General features: G+C 33.1%; 1 non-coding gene across 1 annotated transcript; it reads right to left on the reverse strand.

Annotated features, from left to right (window-relative positions):
• Nucleotides 1-7,526: 7,526 nt before the first annotated feature.
• Nucleotides 7,527-7,629, reverse strand: LOC111719843. Its single transcript, XR_002769801.1, has one exon. It is a non-coding gene; the product is annotated as a U6 spliceosomal RNA (small nuclear RNA).
• Nucleotides 7,630-16,216: the final 8,587 nt, after the last annotated feature.

The following is a 16,216-nucleotide window of genomic DNA, read 5'->3' on the forward strand; positions in this document are numbered from 1 at the left end:
TTTCCCATGGGTAGGTTGAGTCAATCTAATAAAAACACTATGCAAATTAATTTACCTATTTGGTGCCACACCAATCACATTTCTGAAAGAATATTTTATAGAGCTAGAAAATATAATAATGAGATTCATATGGAAAGGAATAAAAGAGCAAGAGTTTAAAAGCTAACAAAAAAAGTAAGAAAAGTTGGTTTGTCAGTATAAGACTTTAAATTGAACTACAAAACAATAATCATTAAAATGATTTGGTGCTGCTTAAAAAACAAATTAGATGAGTAGAACAGATAATACAATATAGAGAAGGAAAAAAACCCAAACCCAACAACAATAACAAACCCCTCCTAAAAATAGAAACATATTATAGACCCCCCAAAAGACTTAATTCCCGGGAGAAAAAGTCACTCTCTGACAAAACCTTCTGGAAAACTGTACATTATTTTGGCAGAAAGTAGGTTTAGACCAACACTTCATACCATACACCAAGATAAACACCAAATGGATACATGACTAAAATATAAAAACTTACATCACAAATAAAATAGCTGAAGGGGGAATAAAATGCTTTTCAGATCTGTGGATAGGGAAAAGATTCATGACCAAACAAGTGATAGAGAGGATCTCACAAGATAAAATAGACAATTTTGATTATATGAAAGTTTCAAGTTTTTATATAATTAAATGGAGTATAGTTAAAATGATGAAATATATGGGTAACTGGGGGTATAGGGAAATTTTTATTACAAGTTTTGCTGATAAAGACCTTATTTCCAGAATATTGTTGCTTGTTGTCTGCAAGAGGGCCAAAATAACATCACAATGTCAGAGTTGAATTATAGGTGGCTGGTTTATTTTAATTTATGATTCTAAGTTTAGTATAGAATCTAGAGACAAGTCAGTGGAGGCCTCCGTGCTGACAGGTTATACCAGTTCCTCTTCTATAGTCCAGATATGTAGTCATAGCCCAAAGTGCACACACACACACACATACACACACACATACTTGTATGCAATATAGGTGGTCTAGGGTTATGATTCTTGTTTCGGGTCCCTACTCAAGCTATGGTTCCAAGATATACAATATAAGGAATGGATTCAAATTTGTAAGACTAAGAAGCTATTCCCCAATAGATTAAAAAGTTAAAGGATATGAAAAGGAAGTTTTCAAAGGAGGAAATTCAAATATCAAAAATATTTGAAAAGTGCTCTAAGTCATTAATAACTGAAGTAATTCAAAGGAAAACAATTCTAAAAGTCCATTTCTGTCTATCAGACTAAACAAAATGAAGAAAGAAGAAAATGACAAATGTTAGAAGGACACCAATGTTGAGGTATTGATGGAGCTATGAATTGGCCTACTTATTTTAGAAAGTAATTTATATCAATGCCCAGAAAGTCACCAAACCATACCTATATTTTTATCCAACAGTACCACTATTAAGTTTGTACTACTCCAAAGAAATCAAAGAAAGAAGAAAATGATCTATATATACAAAAGAAGTTATAGAAGTAGCTCTTTTCATGGTAGCCAAGAATGGGAAAACAAGAAGCTGTCTTTCTTTTAGGAGATAATGAAAGAAATTATGATGTAAGATTGTAGGAATAAGCTATAAAAATGATAAAATGGACATTTTCAGAAAAACCAGGAAGACCTTTATGAACCCATGTAAGGTGATCCAAACTGGAAGAGCAAGTTGTACAATTATAATATTATAGAGAAAAAGACTTTTGAAAAACTTTAGGACTCTTATCAATATGCTGATAAACCATAAGATTAAAAGAATGAAGATAAAACATAACACTGACCTTCTGACAAAAAAATGATGTATTTATAAAATGAAATGAAATGTACATTTTCAAACATGACCAATGTGGGAAATAGTTTTGCTGGACGATGTAGTTATATATTGAGGGATTTTTTAGAAAATTGCCCAATGTCAGTTGAAGAAAGGATAGATTAAAATAAAAAATAAATAAATTATTATTTTTTAATAACTTTTTATTGACAGAATAATGGATAATTTTTTTTTTACAACATTATCCCTTGCACTCACTTCTGTTCCAACTTTTCCCTTCCCTCCCTCCACCACTTCCCCTAGATGGCAAGCAGTCTTATACATGTTAAATATGTTATAGTATATCCTGGATACAATATATGTGTGCAGAACTGAACAGTTCTCTTGTTGCACAAGAATTTGATTCAGAAGGTAAAAATAACCTGAGAAGAAAAACAAAAATGCAAGTAGTCCACATTCATTTTCCAATGTTCCTTCTCTGGGTATACCTGATTCTGTCCATCATTGATCAATTGGAACTGAATTAGATCTTCTCTTTGTTGAAGATATCCACTTCCATCAGAATACATCCTCATACAGTATTGTTGTTGAAGTGTATAATGATCTACTGGTTCTGCTCATTTCACTCAGCATCAGTTCATGTAAATCTCTCCAAGCCTCTCTGTATTCATCCTGCTAGTCATTTCTTACAGAACAATACATTCATATACCACAATTTACCCAACCATTCTTCACATGATGGGCATTCAATCATTTTCCAGTTTCTGGCCACTACAAAAAGGGTTGCCACAAACATTTTGGCACATACAGGTCTCTTTCTCTTCTTTAGTATCTCTTTGGGGTATAAACCCCATAGTAGCACTGCTGGATCAAACGGTATGCACAGTTTGATAACTTTTTGGGCATAATTCCAGATTGCTCGCCAGAATGGCTGGATTCATTCACAACTCCAACAACAATGCATCAGTGTCCCAGTCTTCCCGCAGCCCCTCCAACATTCATCATTATTTTTTCCTGTCATCTTAGCCAATCAGACAGGTGTGTAGTGGTATCTCAGAGTTATCTTAATTTGCATTTCTCTAATCAATAGTGATTTGGAACACCCTTTCATATGAGTAGAAATAGTTTCAATTTCATCATCTGAAAATTGTCTGTTCATATCCTTTGACCATTTATCAATTGGAGAATGACTTGATTTCTTATAAATGAGTCAATTCTCTATATATTTTGGAAATGAGACCTTTATCAGAACCTTTAACTGTAAAAATGTTTTCACAGTTTGTTGCTTCCCTTCTAATCTTGTTTACATTAGTTTTGTTTATACAAAGGCTTTTTAATTTGATATAATCAAAATTTTCTATTTTGTAATCAATAATGATCTCTAGTTCTTCTTTGGTCACAAATTACTTCCTCCTCCACAAGTAACTATCCTATGTTCCTTTAATTTATTTATAATCTCATTCTTTATGTTTAAATCATGGACCCATTTTGATCTTATCTTGGTGTACGGTGTTAAGTGTTGGTCCATGCCTAATTTCTGCCATACTAATTTCTAGTTTTCCCACCAGTTTTTGTCAAATAGTGAATTCTTATCCCAAAAGTTGGGATCTTTGAGTTTGTCAAACACTAGATTGCTATAGTTATTGATTAAAATAAATAAATTATTTTAAAATTCTAGAGAGTTACAACTCCTTAAATATAGTCTATTCTGTTTTCTTGGGTTGTTGAAAAATACTTGATGATATAGTGGATAAAAGTATAGGATTCAGAGTCAAGAAGATGAATTCAAATTTTGCTTTATCAACTGTGTAATTCTAGTCAAATCACTTAAGGCTTATGTGCCTTAGTTTCCTTCTTTATAAAATGAAAATAATGACTATACCTATTTCACAGGGTAGTTTTGAGGCTCAAATGGGTGTAAGTATATATCTGTATATGCATATATACACATATATAAATCTGTATAGTGCCTTGTAAATCTCAAAACATGATACAAATGCTTATTATTTTGTGCCATGGGACAGATTGTAAACTTTGTTAATCTAAAACTTCATGCAATAAGTTTAAAGACTGTCTAGGACAAAGCAACAATAACTACCATACATAAATGATCACTTGATTGATACTCTTCTCATGAAATTTTTTTTTCTTCCTTAACAAACAAATTACATATGAATTCAACATAATGATTTCCACAGTCCTTGATAATAGTAGGCTCAGAGATAAACAATACATTATAAAAGAAGATATATATACAGGGATAGGCCAGTTTCACTCCTTAATAACTGAAGAAACTGAAAGGTAAATGTAATTCAATTTGAGCAAAGAAATACAGATCTTGGAACAAATAAGAAAGATCAGAAAACTTTGTTGAATGAAAACAAATTGGCTAATCTATCTTATAGCATCTGTGAATAGAAAAAAATATTCTTTACAAATTCTGGTTATGTTTGGCAAATACAGCACGGACCTCAAAATGACATTGAGGTTTGAATATTACTAATTAACCTATGTGTGGTTTTAAAGATGGCCTTACTCAAAAAATCTTTTTCCAAATTTACATTGTCAGATTTTAAGTTTTACACAAATAAATAAAAGGGATTTTTGAAATTAGGATCAAACCATCAGGAATTATGATGATCTGGGCAGGTCTGATCTTAGTTATGGTTTATTTACCTATTGTTGTAGGGAAATGACATCTATATAAATGAATTTTCTAGATAACTCTAGCTTAATGTTAACTGTCAAAAATTTAATTATCATAACCATTTTTATACAAATCTTTCTAAAATATATATATTTCTCTGTCTTCTTAAACATAATATGCTGAACATAATTTAATCTTTTTCTTGATGAGTCAGAGTCATTATCTTGAACATCAATAAAGCTCCTAAGCTGTATGTATTAAATACACTTGTACCCTCAGGACCTATTTGTCCTTTCCTGAAAAGCTCCCAGAGTGCTGAACTCTTATAGTTGCACAGTTTGCTCTTTTGCAGTCTTGTCTCCTGCTGGGCTGTCACTTGTCATTGCTGACATTGACTGTTGTCAGCATCCTATTCTGGTAGCTTTCCTCCCATTTTTGGCTTCCTTTAATATAATATAATCTCCTAAATCCTAAGAAGTCGGATAATATTAGTAGTAATTTACCTATTAATAGAGAAGGGTTACTTGTGGCATAGCAAATTGAGACCTGACCTACAGGAAGAGCTGCATTAAGATTCTTATTCTGACATATACTGGCTATCTGACCCTGTGCCAATCATTTACATTATCAGTACTTCAGGCAAACCTCTAAATCCATAAGTTACATGAGTTGATGCTCTCTGCATTCTTAAAAGGATTTTCCAAAATGGCTGTTTCCTACATGGCTAAAATCACAAATCTGGGTTCCCTACTTCCGAATTCTTGCAAACAACTGATCCATATCACCACGTCATTTTTATTAAAAAAAAAAAAAAGAATGTAAATGAATGAATTTTTGTAAATGCAATGCAACAACTAAAAACCTATATCAGACAATTTCAGCAGTGGTTCTCAAAGTCTTTGGTCTCACAGCTCTTTATACCCTTAAAACTTTTTTCTCAATTACATATACATAGTTTTGTTTTTTTTTTTTTAACATTCTTTTACAAATTCTTTAAAATTTATTTTTGTTTTAATTTATGGAAGAAAACAAGTATTTCTGTAATATAGTATAATAAAAAAGATGATTGAATATGAAAGTGCAAAACCATCATATACCACTATTCCTTTTGCATACACAAAATTATCATGCATTTCTTTTCTTTTTTTCTTTCTTCTCTTCACCCTGCCCTAAAGATGGCTACCATTAGGCACAAATTAGTGTCTGTATATATAGAGGTATGTGTGTGTGTGTGTGTGTGTGTGTGTGTGTGTGTGTGTGATTACTCTATACATCTATTTATTGAATGCAGATAGTATCTATCTTCACATGTTCTTTATTTTTAATTTGTGTAATAGTCAAAATGATTTAGTTGCTGAAAGTTGTTTTTAATGCAACATTTTTACTTTACACCAAGGCTTCTTAAATTTTTTCCACTTGATCTTATTTGCCCAAGAAATTTTCACATGATGTTGGGTATATAGGTATATAAAATTGATGTAAAAATCAAATATTTACTGTTATACCATTTATTAGAGATGAAAAAATTTGTATATATAGATCTTCCTCACTGTTAGTTCTGAATTCTGTTCGAGGAGCTCATAAAAGCATTCATTTTGAAAATTTTGAATTCAAAATTCTCTCCCTTCCTTTCTCTCTTATCTCTCTCCGAAAAGACAAGCAGATTTCTATAGATGATATATATGCTGTTATGCAAAACATATATCCATTTTAGTCATGTTGCAAAAGAAAACAAAAACCCAAGAAAAATAAAGGAAGTTAAAATATATTATTCTTTGATGTAAATTAAACTTCATTAGTTTTTTTTTTTTTTTTTTTTTTTTTTTTTTTTTTTTTTTTTTTTTTTTTTTTTAGAAATGGATAACACCTTTCATCATGAGTCCTTTTGAATTGTCTGGATCATTGTCTTGATCAGAATACCAAAGTCTATCACAGTTAATCATTCTTATAATATCATTGTTACTGTGTACATTATTCTCTTGATTCTTCTGACTTCACTTTGCATATTCATTCCCAGATTTCTTTTTTTTTTCTGAAACTATTGTGTTCATCATTTCTTATAGCATAATAGTATTTTATCATAATCTTATACTACAATTTGTTCAGTCATAACCCAATTGATGTATGTCTGCTCAATTTTCAATTCTTTTCTACCCCACAAAAAGAGCTGCTATAATTTTTTTGTGCATATAGGTGCTTTTCTTTTGTTTTTTGATCTCTGTGGGATATGGACCTAGTAATGGTATTGCTAGGTCAAAAGGTATATATAATTTTATAGCCTTTTGGGTATAGTTTCAAATTTTTCTCCAGAATGTTTATCAGTTCACAACTCCCCCAATAGTTCATTAATGTGCCAATTTTTCCATATCCCTTTTAATAATTGCCGTTTTTTCTTTTCTGTCAAATGAGCTAATCTGATAAATGTGAGATAGTAATCTAGAGTTGTTCTAATTTTGTATTTCCCTAATCAGTAGTGATTTAAAGTGATGTGATAAAATAGTGATAAAAAAAATTTAAAAATTTACTATGACTATAGGTAGTTTTGATTTCTTCTTCTGAAAACTGCTTGTTTGTATCATTTGAACATTTTTGGGGGGAATTACTCACATTCTTATAAATTTGACTCAGTTTTCTATATATTTGAAAAATTAGGCTTTTTTAAAAAGAGAAACACATTATAAATTCTCCACTTTCCTTCCCCCAGTTTCCTACTTTCCTTCTAATCCTTGGCAGCTTATTTGTTGTTGTTGTTTGTGCAAAACTTTTTTTTTTTAAATTCAATGTAATCAAAATTATCTATTTTTCTTCCCATAATTCTCTTTGTCTTGTTTGGTCATAAATTCTTCCCTTATACATAGCTCTGACCAGTAAACTTTTCTATGCTTTTTACTGTGCTTATGATATCACTCTTAATGTCTAAATCATGTAACCATTTTGATCTTGGCAATGTGAGATGTTGGCCTATATCTAGTTTCTTTCCAGTTTTCCCAGCAATTTTTGTGAAATAGTGAATTCTAACCCCCAAACTCATATCTTTATTTTTGTCAAATACTAGATTACTAGGGTCATTTTCTATTGTGTATTGTGTAAAAAATATGGAACTTTTCCTGAATTTGCATGCTATCTTTGTACAGGGACCATCAAAATCTTTATTGTTCCCATTTTTTGTATATGTGTTGCCAAAGTAAGCACAGTTCTTTACACTATTAAAAATGTTAAGGGACCTCTTTCAAGAGATTTTAATTATATAGATTTTTATATATACATATTTATTATATAAAAATTAAAATGTTAGTATTATTATTAAAATAGTTTGTTCTTCATAAATCTCTTGAAAGGGTCTGGGGACCCCCAGAAATCCCTGGGCATACTGAAAGCTATTACTCTGTAGAACATTTTGTTGTTGGAATATTTTGTGTGTTTATAGTAGGTGAAAAAAAAAATAAGGTATATAGTGACAAGAGGAAGGGAGGAAATAAAAAAGGAGAAAAGATAAATGGGAATTAGATTTCAAGGTCAAGTTGACCTGAAAATGTTGAGGGCAATAAGGAGAAATGAAAAAGGCACAAATCCCTGGTTTAGTGAATAGATCAAAAGGGCCATTTAGAAAATAGTCACTGTTACAAAAATCTATGAAATTTATTGTATGATTATTCTCAAGGGTTAGCATGGCATAGTGAATAAAAAAAGCTTTTCAGGTCAGAGTGACATGAGAAATTTGAAGAGGGAGGAAATATTTCTGGGAGAAGAGATCAAGAAAAGTCTTATAGAAAAGGTCTCAACTGGGCCTTGAAAAAAAAGACTTCAAAATTATTTACTTCTAAATGTGTTGATAATTTGTTCTTTTCATTTCATCTCCTCATTCCATTCAACAATAATAAAATTCCTCAAAACAAAGCCCTTATCATGAACATGCATAATCTAACAAAATAGTCTTCTATTCTTTATGTTATTAAATCTGCCTCTGTGCTTTTTCAGTTCATAAGCTCTTTCTGGGCATATTTTATCTTTAGTCTTTTGGATTCATGGTTTATCATTACACTGATCAAAGTCTAAAGAATTTCAAAGTTGTTTTCCTTTACAATGTAGTTACTGTTGACATAAATTGTTCTTGTAGATCTGCTCACTTTATTCTGCATTAATTTATAGAGATCTCCTTGATTTCCCTTAAAACTATCTATTTTGTCTTTTTTCTTATGGTATAATATTTCTTTACACTTATATATTATCATTTGTTTAAGTATTCTCCAATAAGATAAGGATCATTAATAGATAGATTGTATTTGGATTTATTCAAGGGAAAATGATTACTCTGGGTAAATGCCCCCAAATTGGAGAGGACATGATGAGATAAAAGAAGAGTGAGTTAAGTTTGGCAGTGTGAAGAGGAATAAAGTGAAATCAACCATATTATTGATGCTGCAAAAGAGATACTAAAGACTTTTGTGGAGGAAAATGACATGATTGGACCTGTAAATATTAGTAGGACAAGACAAGACATATGAAAAACTGATTGGAAATTATGCAAATTAGCAAAATCACCAATCAACAATTAGTCAATGTTCCTAATCATTAGACTATAATCAATTAGAAGCTAAAGATAAGAAGAAAATGAATGCTGGAGATTATTTCAGTTAGGCAGCTAAATTGCACAGTGGACAGAATGCTGGGCAGTGGACAGAATCAGGAAAATCTTAATTGAATGTGGTCCAAGACATAGCTAACTATGTGACTCTAGATAAGTCTATTGCCTCAGTTTTTCCATTTGTAAAATGTGGGTGGTTAATAGCACCTACTTCACAGGATTGTTATGAGGGTCAAATGAGATAATATTTGTAAAATGTTTAAAACAGTACAGTACCTGATATATAGCAGGCAGAATATAAATACTTATTTCCTTCCTTCTCTTTCTTCAACTCTTCCAATCAAGGCAAGAGACAAGGAAAGCCTAAATGAGGGCAGTAACAATGGGATCAGAAAGAGGAAGAAGGATGCTATAGGTACTGCAGCATTAAAGCCACCAGGACCTGACGAATTGATTTAATATGGGGAGTAAGGAGAAAAGGACCATTTAAAGATAGAACTGAGGCTTCAATTCTGAATAACTGGGAAGATGCTGGTGGTATCAATGCATATAGAATAATCTGGTGAAAGGATTGGTTATTTGGAGGGGGGATGATTATGAATTCAATTTGAGACACAGTGAGTTTTGTGTGGTTCAGAAATGGTGAGGGGTCACTATTTAATAAAAAAAGCTGGAGAGATCTCTAGAAGCAAAGCAAAGTTTATTATACATTAATATACATTATTATACGCCCAGAAGGGTGTCCCACCCCTCGAGCAGACAATTGAAGGGAGGAAGCACCATAGGGGCAGGGTTAACACTTTTAATCCCTAATACAAATAGCCCCTCCCACCACTGACCCTCATCCCCATTGGCTGAGGATCTTACATTCTAAACACAGGAACTGCCCAAGAAATTGAACTTGACCAATAAGTGCGTAGTTGCCCATATTTGACTGAAATAGGGAGAAACTGATGTCATAGTGATGCGAATGCGGTCCCTTTAAGATTGCTTTCTTTGTGTTCCCAACCCCCCTAGTTAATGTAATTACCTTTTGATTCACAAATCCTGGTCCCTTTGAATTCCAATAGAAGATCCGCCTGTCCCAGCCCCCATCCGGATATGAGCCAATCTGGGACAACACCCACAGGCTCCTCTAGTTAAATCTCCCATTATAAAAGGGGCAAACTGGGACCCTCTTTTTGCAGAGGTTCCAAACATGGCAGCCTTACACCTGGCATATCAGGACTCTCTGTCCACTGGAACCTTGTGTCTGGCGCCCTTCTTATCTCTACCTTCACCTATTTCCTTAACTATGCTTTAACCTTGCTTCCAAACCCCATAATAAACTTCTTTTATCAATCTAGCTTTTTGGGCCAATAAATGCTTTTATTGGGGACTCGTGCTGCTACTAAACTTCATTTAGCGCCTTATCCCTTGCACCAAATCCCAAGGGGTTGCAGGGGAGCTCCATTTGACTCCCTGTACCCAAACTGCCACTAGACCTTAACTAAACCCTAATTTCATTTAGGTACCCCAAATCTACACCTCATCAATAGAAGGAGAGCAGGAAGGGGACTTAGTTATGCCCTTGACCCAATCTTCAAAGTCCTTCAGGCCTACGCAAACTCTGAAGTAGATGAAGCCTTACTCGATTTTCACAACTGTCCTGAGAGCTCTCATCTCATCTAGTACAGTTTGAAGTAAGATGATCTATTAGCAACTGAAAATGTGGGACTCATGCTCATAGGAGAAATCAGGGCTGGAGATAGAGATCAGAAAATTGTCTATATAGATGTGACAACTAAAGAAGGCATCTATCTCATGAATTTCTTGTGATTCTCAAAAGAGATCATGTATATAAAATGTTTTTGAAAACTTTAGAATAGACTTTCTGTAAAGTATTAAATGAAAAAAAAAAAAAAAAACTCCAAGCTCCAAAAGGGGAACGTGGAATGAATCAGTCTGATCACAGTTTACACAGATTATCAATGCATTTATTGCCTGAGAAGAAGCTTGCAAGCTAAAGAGTGAGATATTTATATTTTTCAAACAAAGGGAGGCAGGGAATTTGGGGGGAAAGGCAGGAAATGGTCAATCCCTGTTCCAGATTTCTGATATGTGGCCCTTTGATACACAAATCAGCCTGACAGTTAAGGTTTGAGCACAAAGAGGAAGTAAAATAGGGAGTCTCTGTGGATAAGGATTTCTCTTAAGGATCCATAAACCACCAAATGATAAGAACTTAAACTCTCTTCAGTGTTGCTAATTTTCTGCATGTCCAGCTAGGTTTACTTTCAGTCTCTGCAAAGTATTGTTGGCATGCCTAGCCAATATAGTCTTCTATAATTCTTTTGGTTACCTGGGGGTTCAAACAAATCAAGATATTCCTTTTCTTAAACTATAAATAAGGATAAGAACTGGAATTTTGATTTTGTGGGTGTAGTGAGTTCCTGCAGATCAGCACCTTCTCCTTAGAATCTGTAACAGTTGCCTGAGATATTGAGAGGTTAAGTGCCCGGTCATTACATGCCAGAGGTAGTCTTTCTAGTTCTGAGGAGTCTTAGAGCCCTCCAGCCACTTGCTACATACATTATCAGTTATAATTATTTTGATGATAATGATAACAATGATGATGACAATAGCAAGGGTGAATGTATAAGGTTCTCTTAATGAGGAGAGAACCTTGGGAAACTCTCATAACTTGGGATCAGAAATGGAAGAAGGGTTAGAAAAGGTGTGTTTTTTGAAGTAGGAAGAGGAGAGAATAGCTTCATAAAAGCCAAAAGACCTAATGTGCTATGTGAGGAAGTCATAATGGAACTGAAGGACATAAAAAGTCAGAAAAAGCAATTCAACCTAACTGATCATATATAGATTTATGTGATGGAAGCAGCATAATTTTAAAACACTCATGGATTAATTTTTAGGATATTTCAAAAATGTAAGATTCTGAAAGTATAGAAATGATCACAGATAGGATTAATATTTTAAAAATGTGACCAAGAAGATATCAGAAACTCTTGATCTATATGTTTACATTCTTTTATCTTGTGATGCTGGAGAAACTGAGCAAGATAAAGATTAGAGAGTATTTAATAATTTATAAAATGGAGAGATTTACTGGGATCAAATGGATCCATGGTTTGGTCCCAGGGTTGAATGAAATTATGGTCTCCAAGAATCCAGCAAACAATGAGAGTTCTCAAAGACATATATACAGGTGGCTCAGATACAGGAGGTAGACTGAGGCAGGGGTGGAATCAGGGTGCTGAGAGTGGAAACAGGACTCTGACAGAGTGGTGTGAGCCACCAGAGATGGGGAGAGGCATCTTGATAAGATGATGTTTGACATTCTGGTAGCTTGGGATGGGGAGAGGCATTCTGATATTCTAAAACATAAGATCGTTTGTCCTTATCAAATATTCTGACAAAGAGGGAGAGGTGGTTTTGCAGGACTGGGTTTGAGCTGAAGCAGAGAAACTGAGTCAGGACTTGGTCAGGATAATTAGAGAGACATGTGGCAATTATGGTAAGAGTTTTCCTGATATTAAACAAGTCCTACATTCCTAGTATAAATCTTACTTAGTCATAGTGTATTATCCTGCTCATAAGTTGCTGGAATCTCTTTGCTAATATTTTATTTAAAATTTTTGCATCAATATTCATTAGGGAGATTGGTCTGTATTTTGTTTTAATTTAATATTTTAAATTAATTTAAAATAATAATTTTAGCACTTCCTGGATTAGGCATCAGTGCCATATTTGTGTCACAGAAGGAATTTGGCAGTACTTCTTTACCTATTTTTCCAAATACTTTATACAGTATTGGAACTAATTGTTCATTAAATGTTTGGTAAAATTTACTTGTGAATCTATCTGGCCTGGAGATCTTTTTCTTAGGGAGTTCATTAATGACTTGTTCAATTTATTTATCTAAAATGGGACTATTTAAGTATTATTTCCTCTTCTGTTAATCTGGGAAATTTGTATTTTTGTAAATATTTATCAATTTTGGTTAGATTGTCAGACTTCTTGCCATACAGTTGGGCAAAATAGGTTCTAAATATTGCTTTAATTTCTTTTTCTTTGGTAGTAAATTCACCCCTTTCATTTTTTATACTTGCAATTTGGTTTTTTCTTTCTTTTTTATAATTAAATTAACCAAAGGATTATCTATTTTGTTAGTTTTTTCACAAAAGTAACTTTTAGTTTTATTTATTAGTTCAATAGTTTTCTTAGTTTCTATTTCATTAATCTCTCTTTTAAGTTTCAAAATTTCTAATTTGGCATTTAATTGGGGGTTTTTAATTTGTTTTTTCCCCTTAGCTTTTTTAGTTTCTAACTTTATATTTAGAGATATAAAATTTCCCCTGAGAACTGCTTTGGCTGTATCTGATAGGTTTTCCTATGTTGTTTCATTATTTTCATTTTGTTGGATAAAATTATGGATTGTTTCTGTGATTTGCTGTTTGACCCACTCATTCTTTAGAATTAAATTATTTAATTTCCAATTGATTTTTAGTTTATCTTTCCCTGGCTTTTTAATGAACATAATTTTTATTGCATTGTGATCTGAAAAGGAAGTATTTACTATTTCTTCCTTTTTGCATTTGATTGTGAGGTTTTTATGCCTTAATACTTGGTCAATTTTGTGTAGGTACCATGTACTGCTAAGAAAAAAGGTATATTTCTTTCTGTCCCTATTCAATTTTCTCCAGAGGTCTATCATACCCAATTTTTCTAGGATCCTATTAACCTTCTTTCTTATTATTTTGTGGTTAGATTTGTCTGATTCTGAGAGGGGAAAGTTCTAAAATAGTTTTGCTGTCTATTTCTTATTGTAACTGGCTTAAAATTTTCTCTAGGAATTTGCCTGTTCTTTTCTTCTTCTTCCTCCTCTTCTTCTTCTTTCTACTACTACTACTACTACTACTGATCTACTACTGATGCATTCATATTTAGTATTGTTACTACTTCATTATTTACTGTACTCTTTATCAAGATGTACTTTCCTTCCTTATCTCTTTTAATAAGATCTATTTTTACTTTTGTTTTATCTGAAATCAGAATTTCTGCCCCTGCTTTTTTTTCTTTTTACTTCAGCTGAGGAACAATATATTTTGTTCCAACCTTTTACCTTACCTCTGTATATGTCTCTCTGTGTCAAATGTGTTTCTTGTAAACAACATATTGTAGGATTCTGTTTTTTAATCCACTTTGCTATTTGCCCCCATTTTATGGAAAAGTACATCCCATTCTCATTTACAGTTATGATTGCCAGCTCTGTATTTCCTCCCCTGTATATGCTTTTGTTCTCTTTCCACCTTGTCCTTAATCATGTGTTTTTTTTTTACCCACTCTACCCACTACCTTATCTTCTACCAATCCTTCCCGCCTCTTACCTTTTCCCCCTAGCGTTTCTGTCCTCCCTTCTATTTTATCCTGCCCTTTTCTTCTTTCATTTCCTACTTCTTTATAGCGTTAGAAAAATTTCTTAAATTATTCCCTCTTAAAGACCAAATTGATGAGATCAAGCTTCAGACAATGCTCATCCCTCTTCCCTTCTTTCCCTTTTTGCATGTCTTCATGTGAACTAATTGTCCTACTAAAACTTCCATTTCCTCTTTTTTTTTTTTTTTCCAGTACAGTCCTTTTTCTACTCCTTAATGTCTTTTTCTTTGGTGTCATCACATTAGAGACCATTCACAACCACACTCTCAGTCCATGTGATGCCCTCCTCTGTCTGCCCCAGTAACAGATATAGTTCTCAAGAGTTTACATCCCATCTAGGGATGTAAACTCTTCCCACCTAGATTTTCCCACTAGGGATGTAAACAGTTAGTCTTCAAATATATATGTATATATATATATATATATATATTTTTTTTTTCCTCCTGTTTTCTTTTCTATGGTTTTCTTGAAGAGGTATATGTATTTTCTTTTTTTTTTCAATGGAAATGATTGAAAGTGTCTTACTTCATTGAAGTTCCATCTTCTCCCCTGAAAGATGATTCTGAATCTCATTGGGTAGTTAATTTTTAGTTGTAACCCCAGGTCCTTTGCCTTATGGAATATGACATTCCAGGCCCTCTGATCCTTTATTGTAGAAGCTGCCAAATCTTAGGTAATCCTGACTATTGCTCCTTGATATTTGAATAGTTTTTGTCTGGTAGTTTACAGTATTTTTTCCTTGAGATTATAGTTTTGAAGTTTCACAACAATGTTCCTCGGGATTTTCCTTGTGGGATCTCTTTTTAGAGATGATTGATGGATTCTTTCAATGAGTATTTCCCCCTCTGTTTCTAGAATATTGGGGTAGTTTTCCTTAATGATCTCTTGTAGAATGCTATCCAGGCTCTTTTTTGGTCATGCCCTTCAGGTAAGCCAATAATTTTTAAATTGTCTCTTCTGGATCTATTTTCCAGGTCAGGTGTTTTGCCAATGAGATATTTCACATATTCTTCCATTTTTTCATTCTTTTTATTTTTACTGATTCTTGCTGTCTCATAAAGTCATTAGCTTCTATTTGCCCTGTTCCAGTTTTTAATGTGTGATTTTCTTCAGTTATCTTTTGTATCTCTTTTTCCATTTGGTTTATTCTACTGTTTAAAGAGTTGTTTTCTTCAGACAATTTTTTTCCTTCCTTTTCCCAACTCTTGACTCTCACATACATACCTCTCATTTCCTTTCTCAGATTTTCTTCTGCCTCTCTTATTTACCTTTTGAAGTATGAGATTCTAAGAAACCTCTTTGGGTTTGAGACCAATTTATATCACTCTTTGATTTCTTCTGTGGAAATTCTATCCTTGTCTGAGTTTGTGTTTTGATCTGCCCTGTCACTACAGTAGCTTTCTATGGTCAAGGTTCTTCTTTTCTGTTTCTTGCTCATTTTCTTTCCTTTTTTTTTTTTTTTTTTTGTATTTTCTCTTTTCTTATTTTTAAGGTAGAGTTCTGCTCCTGAAGTAAAGGGGACATGGTCTCAAGCTTTCTGTGTAACTCTGACTTTGGCTTTGAGTACAGGGGCCCCTTGTGTTTGTAGGGGGTAGCTTTGCCTGCTCTGTTTAGAAAAGAGTCTGGTTTTGGAGAGATTGCCTTCTGAGCTGAGACTGGAAGCTGCCTCCCTGATTTGTTCCTCTATTGAATCAAGACTGAGGGTCTTAGTTGCTGATTTTCTGTGATTAAGACCCTTGCGTGAACTTTCCCAGAGTGACC

This window comes from Sarcophilus harrisii, chromosome 3 (genome assembly GCF_902635505.1).
Source record: "Sarcophilus harrisii chromosome 3, mSarHar1.11, whole genome shotgun sequence".
In the NCBI taxonomy this organism is placed as follows: Eukaryota; Metazoa; Chordata; class Mammalia; order Dasyuromorphia; family Dasyuridae; genus Sarcophilus; species Sarcophilus harrisii.